This window comes from Cuculus canorus, chromosome 5 (genome assembly GCF_017976375.1).
Source record: "Cuculus canorus isolate bCucCan1 chromosome 5, bCucCan1.pri, whole genome shotgun sequence".
Taxonomy (NCBI): domain Eukaryota; kingdom Metazoa; phylum Chordata; class Aves; order Cuculiformes; family Cuculidae; genus Cuculus; species Cuculus canorus.
Genome location: NC_071405.1, coordinates 52,806,750 through 52,826,660, shown reverse-complemented (window position 1 = coordinate 52,826,660; position 19,911 = coordinate 52,806,750). Strand labels below are relative to the sequence as shown.

The following is a 19,911-nucleotide window of genomic DNA, read 5'->3' as shown; positions in this document are numbered from 1 at the left end:
TCATACTGGGCAGGGTGAGAGTTAGGCTACCTGAGTTTTTACAAAATCGAAGTTTCAGCGTTAAGATGGAGGGCTTTGCTGAAATGAACTTAAAACAGTCTCGCAAAATACGATTCCATAAGCTGTTTTTCACTGTGGAATAGCTGAACAAAAAGTTTGGAGAAGAGGAACATTATTTCCTGGTACCTTTCTGGTACAGTACGAGATAAGCCTAGGAACGTAAGAACTTATAAATAACAGATTGAGTAAGAAATCTAATATGTAAAAAGTAGCCTTGTAATTACCTTGTAATAGGTTGTAAATTTGGGGAGAGAGTGGTCTTACCCCGAAAGAAACAGTATATAAACTTCTTCAGTTTTTGAGAAAGGTTGAGCAATTTCCTTCTTGTCAGAAGGAGACACTCCTGCTATTGCAATAAATGATGCAGCTTCACAAGATGCGTGCCTCAGTTTACCTCTTTGAATCATGAGCGTTTCTCACAACAGCAGTTCTGCTTGCTCAACGCTTCCCATATGATTGTCGTGGCTAATACTGTGCTGTGATGATGAACACTGCAGTGAATGAATACTTCTGAAAAACACAATACAGCAAGTTTATCTTGATCAAAATTAGGATTAACAAGAATTTCATTTCAAAAACCTCATAATTGGGCTTTGAATACTTAAGGTAAACTTAAGAGAATAGGAGCAAAAGGAGAATGGATTTGGTACTAATAAAGGTGAGAGCATATAGAAAGCTTGGAAAAGGAAAGAAGGTTGTTGTTTTTTTTTTTTTCCGAGAGGTCCATGACGCAAACTCATGGATTCACTAGAAGAATTAGAAGAATGTGTCCAATGTGAAGCATTCTTGACTGCATTCTGAAAATTCACAGTCTTTTTTTTTTGACATATTTCAGCAATATATTAAGTTGGTCTAACACACTACACCAGAAAAGAAAACTTACTAAGGATGATAATTTTTAATGTAGCTTCATTTATTCAGACTTGGCAGAAGATTCAGACTTTTTCTTTTGTAAAGAGTACAAGCTTCTTATTACAACAGAAGACAACTTGTGACTCAAAAGTAAAATAAACAGTAATAAACTTCCGGTAAAGTAAAACTGAAACAAGCAACTGTCTTTTCTTGCTGCTATTTAATGCTGGGCAGTGAAGATACACAAATTGAGAAAGTCTGTTGAAATAGAATTCAATAGCATCTGAAAAAAAGTCTGTTGAGCATTATATTGTATTCAGTGTTTTAAAAATTAATTCCTAGGGGTGAAAAACTTGTCACTTTTCATGCTTCATATCAGAAAAACAACAAAAATGTTCCTGAAATTTAGTTTTGTATATTCATTTCATATGAATATACAATGCTTTCTAGTCTTGAGTTACCCGACCATTGTTAGAAAAATGCAGAATGCTTGCAATATCAGCGGAAGAATAAGAAATAAGGTTCAAACTACTTAGCAAAGGTAGAAAGGTTAGGTTCTAGTGAGTAGGTTTAAGAAATGGAAAATATTTTGTTTTGTAGTCACATAAGCATGTGCCATCATAATCTGAAAGCAACTGTATGGGTCAGAAAACCCACAAAAATTGTAGCATCTTTTAACTGTAGGTTAGTGACTTCAATCTCTGTCAGGTGAAAGGAAAGATAAATCTTCACATATCACTTCTATGGTTTTATGGTGGTTTACAATAGAAATGCTTTTTGTACCAAAAAATTGATCACATTGTTAGGTGTATAATTGCAAAAATATTGACATGGACTTTGTTTCCTGTGTATTGACAAATAAAGCAGAACACGTAGGCCTTCCAGACACCACTAAATGCTCCTTGCTTGCAGACGCTGTTAAATAATCTTCACGTGTTACAAGCACAGATGTGAGACAGCTTCTTTTTTTCCGGTTCATTTTTGATTGAAAACACTATGTGTCTTTGTGTTCTGTCCTATGCCCTTTCTTTCCTACTCTTGAGAACCACTGAGTGTTAAATGCTATTTTTACTCTATATGCAATGTTAAATGTATCCATTTACAGACAGATATAAGCATGAAACAGACATCTTTTCAGCAGAGACCAAGCACCAAAAGGGGAAAAAGCTAACGTTTCTTTCTGTCACAGCTGCAGCATTGCCCATTTTGGTTTGAGATTCATCTTGTCAGGGAGCGGCAGGAACAGGCAAGCCAGAAGGCAAGGCAAGCCAGAAACCCAGGGCGACAGGAAGGGAGGCAGACCACACACCCACCATGGAGGTGGTTGAGTACCCATCCCTGGAGGTATTTAAAAGATGGGTAGACAAGGTACTCAAGGACATGGTTTAGTGGCAGATAGGAATGGTTGGACTCGATGATCTAAGGGGTCTTTTACAGCCTAGTGATTCGATGATTCTATGCCAAAGGAAGAAGAGCAGATGGTCAGATGGTCAGCTAGTGATCAAATGATCCCTAGTCTATAGTGTCAAGGTGGGAAGCTATTACATGAGACACAGCATACCTGCAGCACAGCTCAGACATGGACCAAAGCCAAGGCCAGAGTGTAAATTCAGCTCCCAGGCCAGTGGGTGGAGGTCACATAGCCAAGAACCTCAGATACGGCTGGCCAGGACTGTTAGAGTCTTTGGTATAGTCAGGGCACTGAGACAGAGCCATACATCACTCCTGTCTGCATTGTGGTTTCTGTGGATGTCTGGAGGGAATGTGTTCTAGACCAATTTGTAATCCAGAAAATTGAGGAACCATGAGCTTGAGGTTCCTTGAGAAGTTTCACGTCTTTTCAACAGATAAGCCATGATCACTATTTTTGAGATATTCCTGTAAAAACCCTTACTTTCTGTTGGATGTTTTTTGCTGCACTGAACTTCACAAATGAGGAAGCTAAGAAATTAATGTGATGTTTGAAAGATGGAAATAGTTAAGCATTGTTTTTTCTACCATTGCCTGTGTTTTTCACATAGAGTTCTCTCTATTCTAGGTTACAGAAACACAAAATAGCACAGAGCAAAAGCTGATGTCTGTAGGCAGGCACTCCAGTTCTGAGATGTGAGAGAGAGATGGCTAGTTGCCTGTGTGTTGTCAGATTATCTGGATTTTTTAAAAGCTCTGAAAAGAGCATATGGGTGCATATACAGCATCCACTCTCCAGCAACTACTTGTTGATGAAGGATTTGGTGTGGAATGAAAAAATCACACTTATGACTCTCTTTATCTGCTTAGTCTTAACTTAGATTTAAACGAAATAGACTGTTGGAAAAGAAATGAGAATACTGTGCAATGTCCGTGTTGATTTTTCTTGTTAGGCTTCTAATAATGAAGGACTCTCCTTTGCTAAAATGTTGCAGCTCTTTGAAAGCTTCATTTGAAGAATACTGTGTGTCCTTTGTTAATGACCATGGAATTTGCTGCAGTTCATAGCCAGAACTGTCTTCGATTGCTCTTAGGAATAGTGGTGTGAACATCAGCTGGCTTAGAAGTAGCTACTCTTCAGTAGCGCTAAATGAGATATGCTGTGGCATAGTAATTAGTTTCAAAAATCTGACTCCTTTTTAAATTGATTAATTCCTTGTTGGCTACACTTTAGGGAAAGAGTTAGGATTTATTTGCTTTTATCTTCTACTGATATCATTTACACTACTGACCTCACATCCTATCATATTCTGCCAGTTTTACTAATCCTTCTGTATGAATTATATGCCGAGTAGGAAATGTGAGGTATTATATCTGTTACTTTAGTTTGGGATCTAAGACTAGCTTTGATATAATAATGAAATATCATAATGGACCTTAAAAGAGTTCAGGTAGGTATTACCATGACATCATTGTGTTATCAAAAACTTCGTATCAACTCAGAACTATGACTGCATCTTTGGAAGAAACTATATGCAATGTAACTATTGTAATGTCTGAAAGGTACGACTGGTATTTTGCTTGCAAACGAGGTAAACAGGAGAGTGAGAAACAGTTGGACTAAGCATCAAAACTGTCAAGAAAGACTGACTGGCAAGGAAGGCACACCAGTTTCTTGGGTGCGACAAGAAATGTCATGTTTATAAGCCACTGACTTTATTTCAGGTATTGACGGTTAGAAGGGGAATTGGCTTTTGAAAACTTTCTTTCACCTGAGCATATGATGACTTGGAGTGTAGCAAGGCAAAGACTTCTTTCTAAGTGACCGTTCAGAATGCTAGCTGAGAAATATGAAATGCCTTTGTGCAAGCAATGAAAGAATCACCCAGAGCAGCAATTCCTTGGCTCTACCTTTGAAGGAAGTTACATATGGATGACAGAATCTGAAATGCTGTTTTTCAGATTTAGTAGGCAGGTGAGCATTCATGGCAAGAATTTCCTAAAGAACTAAGCATGATACAAGGAAGGATGTAGGACAGACTGCACAAACAATAAATTCCTGTTTGTTTTTAAATGCTGATAGAACAATAACTCAAAGAAACCTCAGTTAAGAGCAGAATGGCATCATTTAAGATACTCATGCACACTCACGAAGTTTATGATCTGAATTAAAGATATCAAATGCTTGGGTTCATAGTCTGGATATTGTGCACTTGAAAGTGTTTAAATAGCTCACATAGCACATTCCGGATGTGTCTGTTCACCAAAAAGGAGTTTTTTAGCTCTGGTCATTGAAAGGATAACATCTTGGGTGTAAAGCATTGTGAAATGGTCCAGTGTTCTATTTCCAAACTCGAAAACTGGCTCCAATAGTGACTGAAAGCTACAAATCTCTTGCTCCTTATTTTGATGAATGTGTTATATATTTGTATTTTATATACATATATCTTTCTGACTCTTCACTATTAATTTTTAAAAAATTATGTTAAAATAACATTACAGTTTCAAAGTTAAGTCTTCAAAATTTAGTAAACTTGACAGTTCAAGTTCTACATGAAAGCTTGATTTTGCATGAGTGCTTATACATTATGATAAAGATGTCTTAGTGTATGCTGTCCGGTATTGATTTTAGTGACATGATTGTGTGATTTATTTTCCCCACAGAGCCCTTGTTTCATGCAAGTGATGGAAAATAAGGGAAATAAAAAGCAGAAAAAAATGAGAGGCAGATAACAGGACAGAGGCCTGATGGTAGAAGGAGGAACACAGAAAGGAATATGCAGATGGAAGACATAAAAATAGAGCTGGTCCTAAGGATAACTTGTTTTCCTACTGAATAATACTGAATAGCAATATTTTAAAAACTGCTGGACAGTTTTATTAGTATGGGAAAGCTAGTTTAATTATTACTTCTCCTTGGTTCTAAGTGAGATAGAAGAACATAGACATTTACTGCTGCAAATTGGAAATACCCTAATTAATATCAGGTAGAACAAAGATTACCCTCTGGATTAAATCTCTACTCTGAGAAAGACAGAAATTCAAACAGATAGTTATCAAGCACTAGTTAACTGTGTACCTCTGCTGAGCTTGAGTAACCAGCCTCTAGAGCTATGAAGGCCTATTATCCTACCTACAAGGAGACAGACGAGAAATCTTCTGCCCAACCGTTGTTCTTATTTAGAACGAGTTTATAAATACTTTGTCATTTGAAATTATTGGAGAGCACATAAGTAGAAACATGGCACACCAAGATCTTTTTATCCAAGACAGATCTCTACTTCAAAAAAAGATCCCACGCTAGTCATATAGTTTCAGAAGCATATTCTCCATTGCAAGTTCACTTGAGAATATGCTGGTTTTAATGCTGCTGTTCTTGGAGGTTTGTTGCATTTGATATTAGCAGTTACAACTGTACAGTAATGCATAGATGATTAGCCTTGTACAGTAAGCATCTGCAGACAGATGGCACACTGCTCACGGAGGCTGTGTGCAGCCTCTGAACGCTATGGTAATAATGATTCTTACTGATTCTTACTGGATTTCATAGGCTACAGAAACCTTTGTTATTAAGGAAATTATTCTTAGTAAAAATCCCAGGCAAAATGTTGAAGAGTGTTGTAACAGAGAAATAATGGTCTACATTTTTTAGTCATACAATCAGAAAACTTGGAGTGATGGAAATGAGCAACACCCGTGATCAACATTCTCCAGAAGAAGACCAAGGAAACGGGTCGAATGTTGTTTCTCATAGTGAATAAATTGGTAGGTCTTCATAAAATCTTACCTCTTAGTTAGTAGGATACTATCTTCTTTATGGTACTAACAACAACAAATAACTGTATTAGTGATACCTTCTTAAAGTACATAGCCTTGAGTCTCTAAACTTTCCGAAGCAAATGGAATTAGATGCCCTAAATCTGAAGTTTGCTTGAAAATGTGCAGAGAAAGTAGTAATTTTAATTGTGATTTTTTAAATTATAGGCCTGTTTACAAAAGTATTCATTGGGATATAGCTCTTAAAATTTCATCTTGCTTTTCAGTATGTTTCAATTAAATGTTGCTTTATTTTGTGTAAAAGATACTGTCCATTATGTGTTGTTAGCAGCACCAATCATGCCATTAGTAATCACTAGTACACTTGGTCACAGAATAGCTTTGGAATTACTGTAATACTTTGATGAAAGGAAAATAGTTTTCATTGAGAATGAGTGAATTTTCTTATACTAAATAAAACTGACCTAAATATTATTGCTACTCAAACCAGAACTAAACCCCCGAAACTTGTACGAACTTGGAGAAATTCTGTTAAGCATATTCTGAGTTTTATTTCTGTGGTTAGTTCTGTAATTCTGAAAAATGGAAGAACTGAATGTACCAAGACATCAAAGCAAGGCAAGATCTGATGGTGTTTCTGTCTAGACTGTGAGCAGAGAAGACCAACAACTGTGAACTTGCCTTCTAGAGACCAATGCTGTCTTTCTCCCTTTAAAGTCAAGGTTCTGATGCTTTCCATATAACAATATTTCACAATACAGTAAATTTCACTGTCAGTAATTTTTCTTGATAGCCAACCTAAATTTTCTTTTAAAATCTTTTCCATTAATCCTAGTTCTCCTCTTTTACCTTTGTTTAACCCTAAATAACCTCTTGGTTATTTTGTTTTTACCAGCATCCAATACTTGAAAGAAGGAAAGGAATGGAAATGGAAATAATAGGAGGAAAACAGAGAGAAAATGAGATATGCAACATATATTTCTTTTGACTAATTTGTTTAGATTGTGTAAAAAGGAATACTATAATTTACAGAACTTCAGCAGAATATGGACGAAAATAAACTAGGAATTGGACATAAGGTGGAAACAACACCAAGTGATTTTCTGAGCTTCAGATTATTTTAGAATATTGTGTTTTTCTGTGCTGTATTGGACAAAAAGAAGATATGATAAAGAGCTCAGAGAAACTTGCAGTTACTTTACAATTGCTAAGTACATCACTGTTTTTTTTCACAATGTGTTTTTCATGCAATAAAATGTTACTCCGTTTTCTTCAAAGCAAATTTTTCCTGTAAGCCTTTCTACTCAGTTGTCTAACCCTCAGCAACTCTCTTATAGTCTTTCCAAGAGGGTTTTGACACTGAATTTTACTTTTTGCTGTGTTGTATTTTGTTGTATTGAAATCAAGAGTTTCTTCCTGGTGGCTGGAGACTAGGGTGACTGAAAAGAAATCTTTATCTTTTTCTATCTTTTCCTTTACCGTAACTTTTTAAAGAAAAAATAATATCCCTCTGACCTGAAAAATGCTGAGAGACATGTGGGTTAATCCCACCAACAACCAAAATTTGAAGCATTTTAGTGCATGTTGGTATGTAATATCTTTACAGTGCACAGCCATAATGAGGAACAGTGGAAACAAACGGAAACCTGATCTTCAATATTAGAAGTCTATTCTAGTTAATTTTAAAGAGTTTCTTCTTTATCTTGGAATAGTAGGAGGACTTGTACTTTCTGAAGACTTCAACCATAAGAGAACTCTGCATAATCCAGTAGTCAATGTACAGGAACTTGAATTGACACTTACTTGCTTACAGTGGTCCCCATATTATGTGATGTGTTCAGGATGATGTCTTTTACCTGGAGTTTTTGAGGATGAAGTTATACTATGCAAATTTATACAGCTGTCTATGTGCCCCTCTGCTGGCACTGTAATTCTCAGCTCGGTGATGAGAGAGGAGCTTTCGCATGATAACCAAATAGGAAGAAAGGCCTCCCTGTAAAAAGCTGTCTGTCTCCTCTTTGCTTCCAGAAAGGGAAGATACATAGCGAAACCAACACATTATGTCGATTACTGTGCACTCTGAAGCTGTGGTGTCACTTCACTTGCTCTTTGAGCAGCCTGATCTAGTGGAAGGTGTCCCTGCCCATGGCAGGGGATTGGAACCAGATGATCTTTAAGGTCCCTTCCAACACAAATCATTCTATGATTCTATGATTCATACCTCCTTTCACCAAATATTTCTAGATGTTTGAGATTAAAGTGTCCTGAGTAAGCATTTCATTTTATTTTAATGAGGCCGTTCTGGTATGTTAATTTTCCATTCAGTGGACTCTTCAAAGAGCTCAGCGTGGCTGCAGAGTACTGAAGACATAGCTCAAGCTGCTGCCGAATTAACTTAGGAATTCTAAAAGCAGTAAATGCATGATTACTCTTTTTCTTAATACATGAAAAAGGAGATGTGTAATTGGCACTTCAACAACCTGGCAGCAGCAAATTAAAATTTGACATGATTATGAAGTAACTGTTAGTAATTAATTGGTATCACCTTCCTGTAGTCGCATTCAGCACTCTGTGCAAAGCTTATATCAATGAAAGGATAATAATGTGATTAAGTGAAAAACTGGGAGAGTGTGAGCTTGCAAAATTTTGTAAAATAACTTTTTTTTTTCTATGGAGTGTATGCAAGGTGTGATGCTTAGAAAGTAGCACTTGCAGCCCCTAAATTTTCATCCTAAAGGAATCTAAAAGCTTTGGAATGATGTGAAATTGCAGATATTCCTACACCCATAATTAAAGTTAAATGCATTTGTACTAAAATGAGAATGACTGGTAAGACAGCACCCCTAGGTTGCAGTTCTTACTAAAAAGTAGTGTAGGTAGTAGTGTAAACACTTCAAATCACAGAAATGTTCCTGGATTGCAGAGAAGATCAGGAAGATAATGAAACTGACGTGATGCCTTTGCTGATTTTTAATTAGTATGACTAGTCAGAAACTCTTTTTATGTGTCATGTACAGTACTTCTAGCAGAGAACATCTCTGCTAGAAGTAGAGGGCTTTCTGCTAGACTACCATGGTGGGACAATGACTCATTAAACACAAGTATAATTTCATTGGAATCCCAGACATCACCAGTATGGACCACATAATTTAGGAATGCAACTAGGCAAATGTGACATAGACCCATCTTCTATTTCCCTGTATGTGTCTGAAACAGCGTGATTTGAACTCATTTGCCAGAGACGCGGCAGCAATGTATTTCCCCCATGGACTGATCCCTCAGATGGGCTTCAGATTCTTTTTTTTCTCATATATGTGACAGAAATTAAACAGAAAGTTCCAGCAGATCAGCTTTCCTGTGTTCGTTGTCTGTTAGAGGCAGGCAAGGAACAGAGTAGCTACATGGGCTACCTCGGGAACATCTGTGTGCTGTAACGACAAAGGTCAAAGACCTGTTTCCAATATCTGATCTACCCACCCTCCAACAAAGCTCCAAAGCACTCCTCATCCATCTTGAAGAATCCCTTGAAGGAGGCACAGTTCTTTACAGTAGCAGCCAGAACCCATTCTTTTCATAGACTGGAAGATGAAGAGAAGGCAGATAGAAATGATGGCAGCTGGGACTAGGCTGCTGTCTTGACCATAAAAATTGATGCAGTTTCCTAAGTTGCTCCTCAGTGTTGGTCATAAAGCAGAACTGTATTAGATGGTTTCATGAGCATCCCTGCTTTAGGAGAATAGGGAAGTATAGCAAGACGTGATACAGTTCCTACATGATCAGAGCATCTATACTACACTAGTTGGTATCACCTGGGAGTCTAGCATCCGTAGATTTTCTAGTAAATCTGCACCTGGATGAGAAAGGAAGTCAAAGAAGCCTTGGGAGCTTAGTGGGGGTCAGCATCAGCATGGCCAGGTACATTTTAAAAGCCCAGTGACACGTAAGACAAAAGTTAAACTAGTGAACTGCTATCATGCTTCCAGGCAATGTGTTCCTTTATTATAAAGCCCAGGAATTTTGGATGAACTTTTGGATTTGGATGTCAGATTTGGACAAGCTACATTTGTCCTGCTTCCTTCTATTCTCAATTTTAGCATCTAGCAAATGGGTGAAACTTCATCTGTCATATTCAATAACACTAATACCTATATATTTTCTATTTGATTGCTTCAGTCTGCCTGCCTTTTTGTAACACTTTCTATCTCACCAGTGAAAGAAGAAAGTCCTTTCAGAGAGTGAAAAAGTGTATAATCCAGATGTTTTGTTGGTTTACAGCCAGTGTCTTACTCCTAACTTTTGTGATTAGTTTTTGTTGTTCTGCAGGACAAAGATCAGGCCGCTGCTATTTATTTTTAATGTTTGCACTACTGGATGGAAAAGTACAGTTATCTATCAGGACAAAGATCTTCTAGAAGTTGATATATAGAGTTGTAAGTAGAACTTTTACTACAGAAAAACTGTTAAAACTCATTGCCTACCAATAAAGAAATGAAAATGGAGATCTTTATGGTTAAAATACCACAAATAATTTTTATCTAACCATGGCTGTTTACTAGGAATCTTGTTATTTTTAACTATAGGGGAAGCTGAAATGTCAATATACACCTTTTTTTGTGACATTTTGAGGGAGTCTTTCAACAGTGCTGTACAACAATACATAACTTCTAATGTGGATAAAAAACTTTTCATGAAGGACAGTTGCTATGAAAGTGCACTCTAGGATTTCCATGTTGCACAGGGCAATACAAATATTAGGGAGGGAAAACGAAGAAGGCAGGGCTGATAAATCTCTCCTTTGTGGGTAAAGCATGAACTAATAATCCTGCTCTCTGGTCTTTAGGTGGTTCAACAAACATGTTTTGTCCCTATGCTCCATAACTATCCAACAATCTACACTAAGACTTTTCCTTTTTTTTTTTTTCTGGATACCAAGAGAAAAGTACTGAGTATCTACAACTCTGTCAAAACAAATGAAGTTTTGAATTACTTTAAAATAGAACTTTTCATCCTGTCAAAACATAGATGTTTCTCTTATTGAAACTGATTTAAAATTTACAACTTAAATTTGGATCATACTAGGAACTGGGATACTGTTTGGGCCACTTTTGAGAGAAACTGATTGAATCTGTTTCAAAGTATAGTTGTGGAATTTTTCCAGTTTCTTCTCGTGTATGTCCTGTGCAGGATGTCTTGGTGAAACACCATTCACCTCCTGAATTCCCTTCCAACCTGAATTATCCTATAACTGTAGATTAACTATTTTATGACTTCACTTTAGATAATTGTGGAAGAGTATTTAATAATATACTACCTAAATTATATACATCTTTTTGCTCTAAACCAAGACAAGTGAAAGCTTCCTTAAAACTCCAGTGTCATGGTAGACAATTTTGAGGTGGGTACTCCTGGAAAAGGGTTAGTATATTTATGAAGAAGGGAACAACCACAGAGACAAATATGGAAGCTGGACATAACCTGAACAGGACTTCTGTGTTCTAGAGATAGGTATAAGGGGAGAGTTCTTAAGTGCCGTTTGAAAGGGGCTCAGAAGTTGTCAACAGGAACTTTGGTGTTTATTTGTTGATTTTTATCATCTACTTTGTACAAATCTTCATAAATTCTTACATATGAATAGAATTGCATCTTGAATTGGTCACCAATTCCTCTTAGACCTACATGTAAAAGGCCAAATTCCAGAGAGCAGAAAAAAACCCCAATAATTAATACAATAATTTAAATGTTGTCTGCCAGCACACCTAAGTTGTATTAATAGCCATCCTCCTAGTTTTAAGTATCATCTTAAAGAAAAAATAATGTCCAACACAAAAGTAAAGAAAAATGGATCTTTTCAGATTGAGTAAAGTGCTCTGTAAAAACCCCAGAAATAGAGTATTTCAAAATAAAAGTTGTTCTGAATTAAAAAAGGAAAAGTTTTTGTTTGTATGTTTTCATGAAAATAAGAAGCCAAAAAGAACTAACAAAAAATTTACTTGAAATCTTTTGCTTTGTTACAACAAAAAAATCCAACAATCTATTATCCATAAACTTACATAATCCATAAAATGAGATGTGGACTTCAGCTGCATTCCCTCCAGAAATGATCCCCATTCTTAAATGTTCTGATAATATACGTAAAACCACAACTGGAATCCAAGCAGGTGTCTATCAAGCACCCTAGTCCCTCCTGGCTAGGTTCCTCATGGACCTTTTGTGATGAATGTGTTCCTTCCTGCTGCCTTAACCAAACCAGCAGCAGTTTGATTCAGGCTCCAAAGGAATATACAATTGTGGTCCCAAACATGGTTGCTCTTGTGGAAGAAATTGTGAAAGGTTTGCAAGCCTGGAAGGTGGTGATAGATCTTGCTAATATCTTTGATAGCTACCACTTCAGAAAGCCAAGACCAGTTTACCTTTATCTGGCAAGAAAAGGAATATACTTTCCGAGTATTGCCCCAGGGATACAAACACAGTCCCTACATTTGCCACCAAGTGACAGCAGCTGATACAGCCCTGTAGTCGGGTACTGTTACTGTTTATCATTATATTGCTGATCAATTGACTTATGTCAGAGTCACAAAGAGAGATCGAAGCAGCTGCCGAATTGCTTAAAGTGCATTTACAGGACAAGGCTGTCCAATTAATCCGAAGAAAAAACAGGGCCCAAGCAGTGCTGTACAGTTTTTGACAAGAGTTTGGCATGGGCGGATTAGAGATAAACTGAGTAAGGTACAGCAAACAGTCCAGTGATTTACTGTAGCAACCATGGTAAAAGAGTTCAAGATCTTTTGGGGACTTACAGTGTGTTGGAGAACCTTTATCCCACATTTGACTACATTATGTGCCCTTTGCAGACATTAACTAGGAAGAACATTTTTTGGCAGTGGACCAAGATACAACAAGCCTTTAATGCCTGCCAAAATGCTTTGATTGAGCACGCACAATTATACACTCCGGGTAAGGATATCGTTTTGAATTAGAAGTAGCAATTATAGCCAATATAGTCTGGTGGCATATGACTGAGCCAAAAAATCAGAAAGAACCTCTAGGATTTTGGACCAAGGCATTACAAGGCTCCACTACACATCATACCCCAACTTCTGCTCTTATTTTACATCTTTTATAGATATCGGATTCTCGGGTTCTTGTACTTCAGGCATCTTTGACGAATACCTGTGCCTCTTCTAGGGGAAACAGTACTGGAACTGTGTTGGTGATGTCACAAACCCAACATCAGAATATGAAAAAGTGCAAATTATAGCTCTCCAGTGTAAGGGCAATTACACCACATCAGGTTATCAAACCCAGAGCTGAAGAGCCGAAGCAACATGTATGTACTACTGGAAGGATTGCTGCACTCCTGTGCAGCACTACAGGCTTGGGGAAGTGTGTCTGGAAAGCTGCCTGGCAGAGTAGGACCTGGGGGTGCTGGTTTACAGCCGACTGAACACGAGCCAGCAGTGTGGCCAAGAAGGCCAATAGCATCTTGGCTTGTATCAGAAACAGCATGACCAGCAGGTCCAGGGATGTGATTCTGCCCCTGTACCCTGTACTGGTGAGGCTGCACCTAGAATACTGTGTTCAGTTTTGGGCCCCTCACCATAAGAAAGACATTGAGGTGCTGAAGCAAATCCAGAGAAGGGCAATGAAGCTGGTGAAGGGGCTGGAGAACAAGTCTTATGAGGAGCGACTGAGGAAATCGGGGTTGTTTAGCCTAGAGAAGAGGAGGCTGAGGGGAGACCTTGTCACTGTCTTCAACTACCTAAAAGGAGGTTGTAGAGAAGTGGATGTTGTTTTCTTTGCCAAAGTGACAGGTGATGGGACGAGAGGGAATGGCCTCAAGCTGCGTAGGGAAAGTTCAGATTGGACTATAGAAAAAACTTCTTCACTGAAAGGGTTATCAAGCACCAGCAGAGGCTGCTCAGAAAGATAGTTAAGTCAGCACCCCTGGAGGTATTTAAAAGATGGGTAGATGAGGTGCTCAGGGATGTGATTTAGTAGTGGGCAGGTCTAGTTGGATTTGATGTTCTCAAAGGATCTCTAGGGATTCTATGATTCCTGTTTTCCTTTCTCATTACAGGTTGTCTTGTTGTTGTCTTTGTAATTTGGTACTACAAGCACATGCTCTGGATAAATTTCTGCAAGATCAACATGTAAATACTTAAATTTGCTTAGCTTGTACTATAAATAACTCATCTTCTTTTGTATGAAGGGAAGATTAACAGCTGCAGATCTTTGACAACATGTTTCATGGGCTTACCAGCCCCAGTAGCCATTTTACAGATATGTGTTAGGTTGGTGCAAAAATAATTTGTTTTCGTCATTGTAAACTTTGATTCTTATTTTGGATTAAACTTTTATTTAACTCTGTTCATGCAATATGCCATTTTAAAGCAAAAAATTCACTCTAATTAATAATGCTAATGCTTTTGGTTTTGTTGTTTATTCTTCTTTATATTACACTGTCAAATTAAAAATGGGAAAAATGCAAATTCGAGCAATTTTGTTGTATGAGTTCAAAAGAGCCTGTAAAGCAGCAGAAACTACTAGTGATATCAACTAAGATTTGACCAGGGAATCATCAGTGAACATACAGCTTGACAATGACTCCAAAAGTTTCATAACAGAAACAAGAGACTTGAAGATGAGAATGTGGATGTTCTTCTGTGATAGATGACAACCAATGGAGGGACATTATTGAAGCAGACCCATGCTAAACAACTGGAGAGGCTGCGGAAGAATTAGAGGTTCACTATTCAACAATTGTTCGACATTTGCACCAAAATGGAAAATCAAAAAAGCTCAACACATGGGTGCTGCCTGAACTGAATGAAGTCTGCCCTTCTTTTGCACAATAAAAATGATCCATTTCTCGATATTATTGTGACGTGTGACAAAAATGGATTTTATATGACAACTGATGGCATTCCATGCAGTGGCTAGACTGAGGTGCAGCACCAAAAGAGAAGGTTATGGTTACTTTTTGGTGGTCGGCAAGTAGAATCATCCAGTACCACTTCTAGAATCCTGGTGAAACTATCACAATGGAGAAGTATTACCAGGAAGACAAAACACACCAAGAGCCAGAACATTTATGTCCAATATTGGTCAGTTAAAAAAAGGCCAATTCTTCACCTTGGCAATGCCTGATGGCGTGTCTCGCAAATGACTCTGCAGGAACTGCATGAACTGGGCTACAAAACTCTACCTCACCTAGCTTACTCATCAGGCCTCTCTCCTCCGATTACTGCATTTTCACGTCTTGACAACTTCCCGTGAGAGAAGGTTTTCCACAAGCAATCAGCAGCTAAAAACACCTTAGAAAGATTCATCAGTCCCAGGACTTTAGGATTCTGTGCTACTGGAATAAATAGACTTGTTTCTTGTTGGCAAAAATGTGTAGATTCTAATGGTTCTTATTTTGATTAATAAATTTTATTCTAAGCTGAGATATACTGCATTAAAGTTGTTGGGTAAAATGGCAATTATTTTTGCCCTAATCTAATACTACGTTAAGTGATATTGATACTATTGTTCCTCATTGCTATCTTTTCTGAGTAGGTAATGGTTACCTGCCACTGAACGTTACCAAATTGATTGACAGTGGACTATTTCCTCCTTTGACACCATAAATGCAGCTTTGATTTTGAAGGCATATGTTACTTCAACATAACTGATGATGCCTGGCTGGCTGAGTAGTTTAATTCCATGACAGGATGAATGGGACACCTGATTCAAAGCATTATTGTGGAGATATGTTTATTCCTTTTTCTGTATGTGTTTACTGCATCCTTCTATAAATTACTCTACTCCACACCTTGCAAGCCCAAATGCACATCTTCAGTTTTGCCAGCCCACAGCAGAAGTGGTAGTTTGAATGAAGGCAGTGAAATATGAGAATATAATGAAGATTGGTGAGAAGGAATTGTAAAATATGCCTAAGTGACCTTGCAGCTGGGAGGTAGAAAAATGCATAGATCATGCTAATCATTGATAGCATGAACCACTTTTGATTCACATGTCAACAAGCTCAGCCCCCGGGGTGGAGATCATCACTTCTTCTACTTACGATAATCAATATGAATTATGGGATGTGACTTTAACTATTCAGCTCCTGTCACAACCTACCGACTGCTACAATCAAACTATACGTTATCATACCAAGATTTAATATGATGTTTCTTTTTTCTGTGATTTTGTTAGCTCTGGCAACATTATGTTTATTACTTTTGATTTTGTGTACTAAGGCTTGGTACATGACTAAACAAATACTTCCTGTTGGTCAAGAGGAATGTCTCAATAATGCAATTAATAGTAATATTTTATACTTCTAAAAACTCTTTGCTTTCCATGAATCTGCAAATATGTCAATGTAGTATATAAATAATATTAATTTGATACTTAAACCAAACAGTTTATCAAATAATGAGACTCATAGCATTGATCTACCAAATACTGCATGTTTATGACATAGAGGCAAGAGGTGACCGTAACACCACACTATGGGAATTGATAAAAGTGAATTGACTGTATTTAGGGGGCCAAATGTGACAAATGCATTCCCCAACCCCCCTATAACCAAACCAGCATCAATTTGGCTCAAGCTCCTGTAGAGGTAAAGGCCTGCCCACAGTCCAGCCAAGAACTCCTCTAGGAAACCCACAAGGAGAAGAGCAACACAGTGAACACCGATAAACTGTGGGTATAAGGAGCCTCATGTGTACTTTCTGTATTTTATGCAATCTGACTGTGAGCCAATCACATCTATCCCATAATTATGACAGCTTAAGTGAGCGTCCTTCGAGCTCTTCCTGCTGGTCAGCGTGGCTGCATGGCAATGATCTCCCCTTGCACTGGGATGCTTCTCAAGGGTGCTTCTTGAAACAATGAGATCTCTTGTCCATGACAGTTCACTGCTGAACCCCATTTGAATCTTCCCTGGATGGCAGCTGGACTGCATGCCAGGTAATCCTCCTGTTTAACAGAGATTAAGTCTTTAGCTTAAATGAGTAATATTTTAAATAGAATAAATAATTTAGAGTCATAATATTGTGTGATAGTATGATGTTTGCTTAGCCTAGCACGAGTAACTAGACTTGCTGAAGGACTAGGCCACAAGCTGGGAATTTCCAGTTGTAAACTTTCCCAGTGTGTACAATCTGTTTAGTCAAAACACAACTGCCAGAGTCAACAGAAAAATATAGAGGCTTCAAGCACAGTTCATCAACACCAGCTGCACAAAGACAAGATACCGACCTGTCCGAAAGACAGTGAAGGAATCCAATGAGGAACGATGAAACTCCAGGTGCAAATACTGCTATTGGACCAAACTGTTGCTTAAAGGTCGTGTAAATAGTCTGTAAGTGTATAATTGAGCAGGGACTTCTTTCTTCATGTGGGCCTTTCTTCTTGGAGTCAACCACGATGATGTATCCCTCTGTGAAATTATTTATTTTATAAAATCTGATGTTTCAGCGTCTGCTTAGTGAAACCTCAGATTTGAACATTAGAGCAAATTCACACTGAATGCCCAGTTTGAAATCTTAACAATACAGAGGATCGGATGTGCACGTATAAACCTTTGGCTATAAACACGTATAACCCCATTTTCTCTCTGTGTATTTCCTCCATGCAGTAAGTAACAGCATGACATAGAACTCTGTTAAATTGCTCTTTTCTTAATGAGTTTCATCTAAAATAGTCATTTGCAACACTTTCTCACAACTAAGGTGTTCTAAATCCCTTTTGGATTCAGAGCCCCATCATTGCTTCACCATACCCCACACATCCTTCCTAGTTCTTCCTACAGGAGACACCCAGCTCCTGCTTTTTCATCTCACATCTGCAGTTTTCATCTCACTTTCATTCAAAATGTCTTGCTGCTCCCACCGTTATGGCTGTGCTTTAATACATTGTTGGAACTGTTTCTGAGAACATTTGCTGCCAGAAGATCAGTATAGCTATTGCTGTCCTTTTCTTCATAATAGAAGTCATTCTTTCTACCAGATCTGCAAATTCTACTAGTTAGAAGCTAATTCAGTTCATCAAATGATCCAAATTCAGTGCAATGTACTCATAACAATGTTTGTCTGGCAGGTTTAATGTTGCTCTTTAGTCCAGATCACTTTTACATACTAGACTGGGCTAGGGGCAACAAGTGTAGGATGTCAACAGATCTGAAGGAACTGCCGGGGGCTCTGGCAGGAAGGTAATGATGAATACTTGCGATGGTAGCCTCTAAACCCAGTTTAACTGCATTCTGAAAAGCACAACTGACTGCAGTCTGATTCCTTGTTAGTTCTTTTCAAGTACTCCTCTTCCACTTTGCTTTGGAAACCTCCTCTTACGTGTGATCCCTGCCTCGTCTCCTGAGCCTTTGTGCTCTCTATCCCTGGCAAACAGCCTAGATACAGCTGTCACCAAGACCCAGACTAATAATCTGATGTTTATATGGAGTCGTCTAATGCACCCATAAAGCTAGTATAAAAGTCTTGAGTACAGACCTTCTGAGATTTGAAGCACACCTTGCTTCTGTCTGAGTTTAATTTGGAAAATATAAAGAAACTCTGTGTTCAACAAAAGTTGACATGAAATCTGACTTTTTGCAGAACAAGTAGTGACAGCTGGAACGTAACACAGGTCTAAGAGTTTATAGTATCTGCACTACAATTAATTACTTACTGTGCTGTTCACTTTGCGTGAAACTCATCTCAGTAATTGAACTCATCACTGGGGGAGACAAAGATGTCATTTGCTGCTGCTGACTGCATTTGGTTATGTCTAGTCTGTAAAACTGACTGCCCCTCTTTTGAATCTGGTTTGGTTTATTTTGTGCAGAGCTTTTTCTGCCATTTCGTCTGTGTTTTTAACTTAAAGGCTTTATTCTTGTCCACAGTTTCATTGCCTTTCTGAATAATTTTCTTACCAGGATCCAGAGAGACATTTCTGATGGTTACCAATCTGGGGCCTAATCTGTTCTTTATTTTTAAACCCATGTTACATTAATAATGACAGGGTATGTACATTTGCATAGCACTTTTTGTCCCAATGGATCCTTTTTTCTATTAGTAGATATTGGACAATGGCTTGATCCAAGGAAAAACGTCATCAAAGACATGTGTCTTGCAAAAGGACCATCTGGATCATTAGAATGAAGCATAATGCTCAACCTTGTACTCTTTTTTTTTTTGATTGTATGAATCTTGATTTACTATTTGTAGCATCACAGCTATGACAGGAGTAGCAAAGAGAATTCTTGCTCAGCATGGTAGCTGGCAAACTCTCCCACCCACTGAGAAATGAATCAAAATTTCCCACTACCTGTGTGAGTACTTTAATTACATGGAAGGCAGGCGTGACCTCTTTAATTTGTGTTTTAAAAAAAAGTTAATGCTATGTTTTGTGAAAGGAAGAGTTCAATATGGTGGTGTGCTCTGGAACTGCTACCACAGACACTCGAGGATGAAGGAATAACATAGGCTGCACCAAACACCAAGCCGCTCTTTCTGAGGCACTCCAGGGCACATGTGGAAGCAGAATTCCAAGTGCTTAGGAAATTTTAAGGTTAAACAAGGAGATAGCTAGTTAGTTTACATGCCTCCAAGGGAAGACAGCAGCTATTCGTGGGTATTTTTGATTGTAGCTTTGGATTTAGTAGCCTCACTTCTGTTCAAGTCTTGCCTCTGGCACCTCAGTCCTTGGTTGGAGTTAGCCCCAGAACCCCAGCTGGTACACGTCAGTAGAGATCAATTATACACTGAAGCATCATAGCACATGATCCTGCTTGCTGCAGGCAGAAGTAATTTCAATTGCTAT

General features: G+C 38.0%; 1 protein-coding gene across 1 annotated transcript in view; it reads left to right on the top strand.

Moving 5' to 3' along the window:
* LOC104067358 (RNA polymerase II-associated protein 1-like) overlaps nt 1-13,517 on the top strand; it is a 68,056-nt gene extending 54,539 nt beyond the window's left edge. The window contains 3 exon segments of the mRNA XM_054068128.1: nt 5,975-6,087; nt 10,406-10,529; nt 12,951-13,517. The gene's annotated coding sequence lies outside the window, so the exon portion shown is untranslated.
* The last annotated feature ends 6,394 nt before the right edge of the window (nt 13,518-19,911 follow it).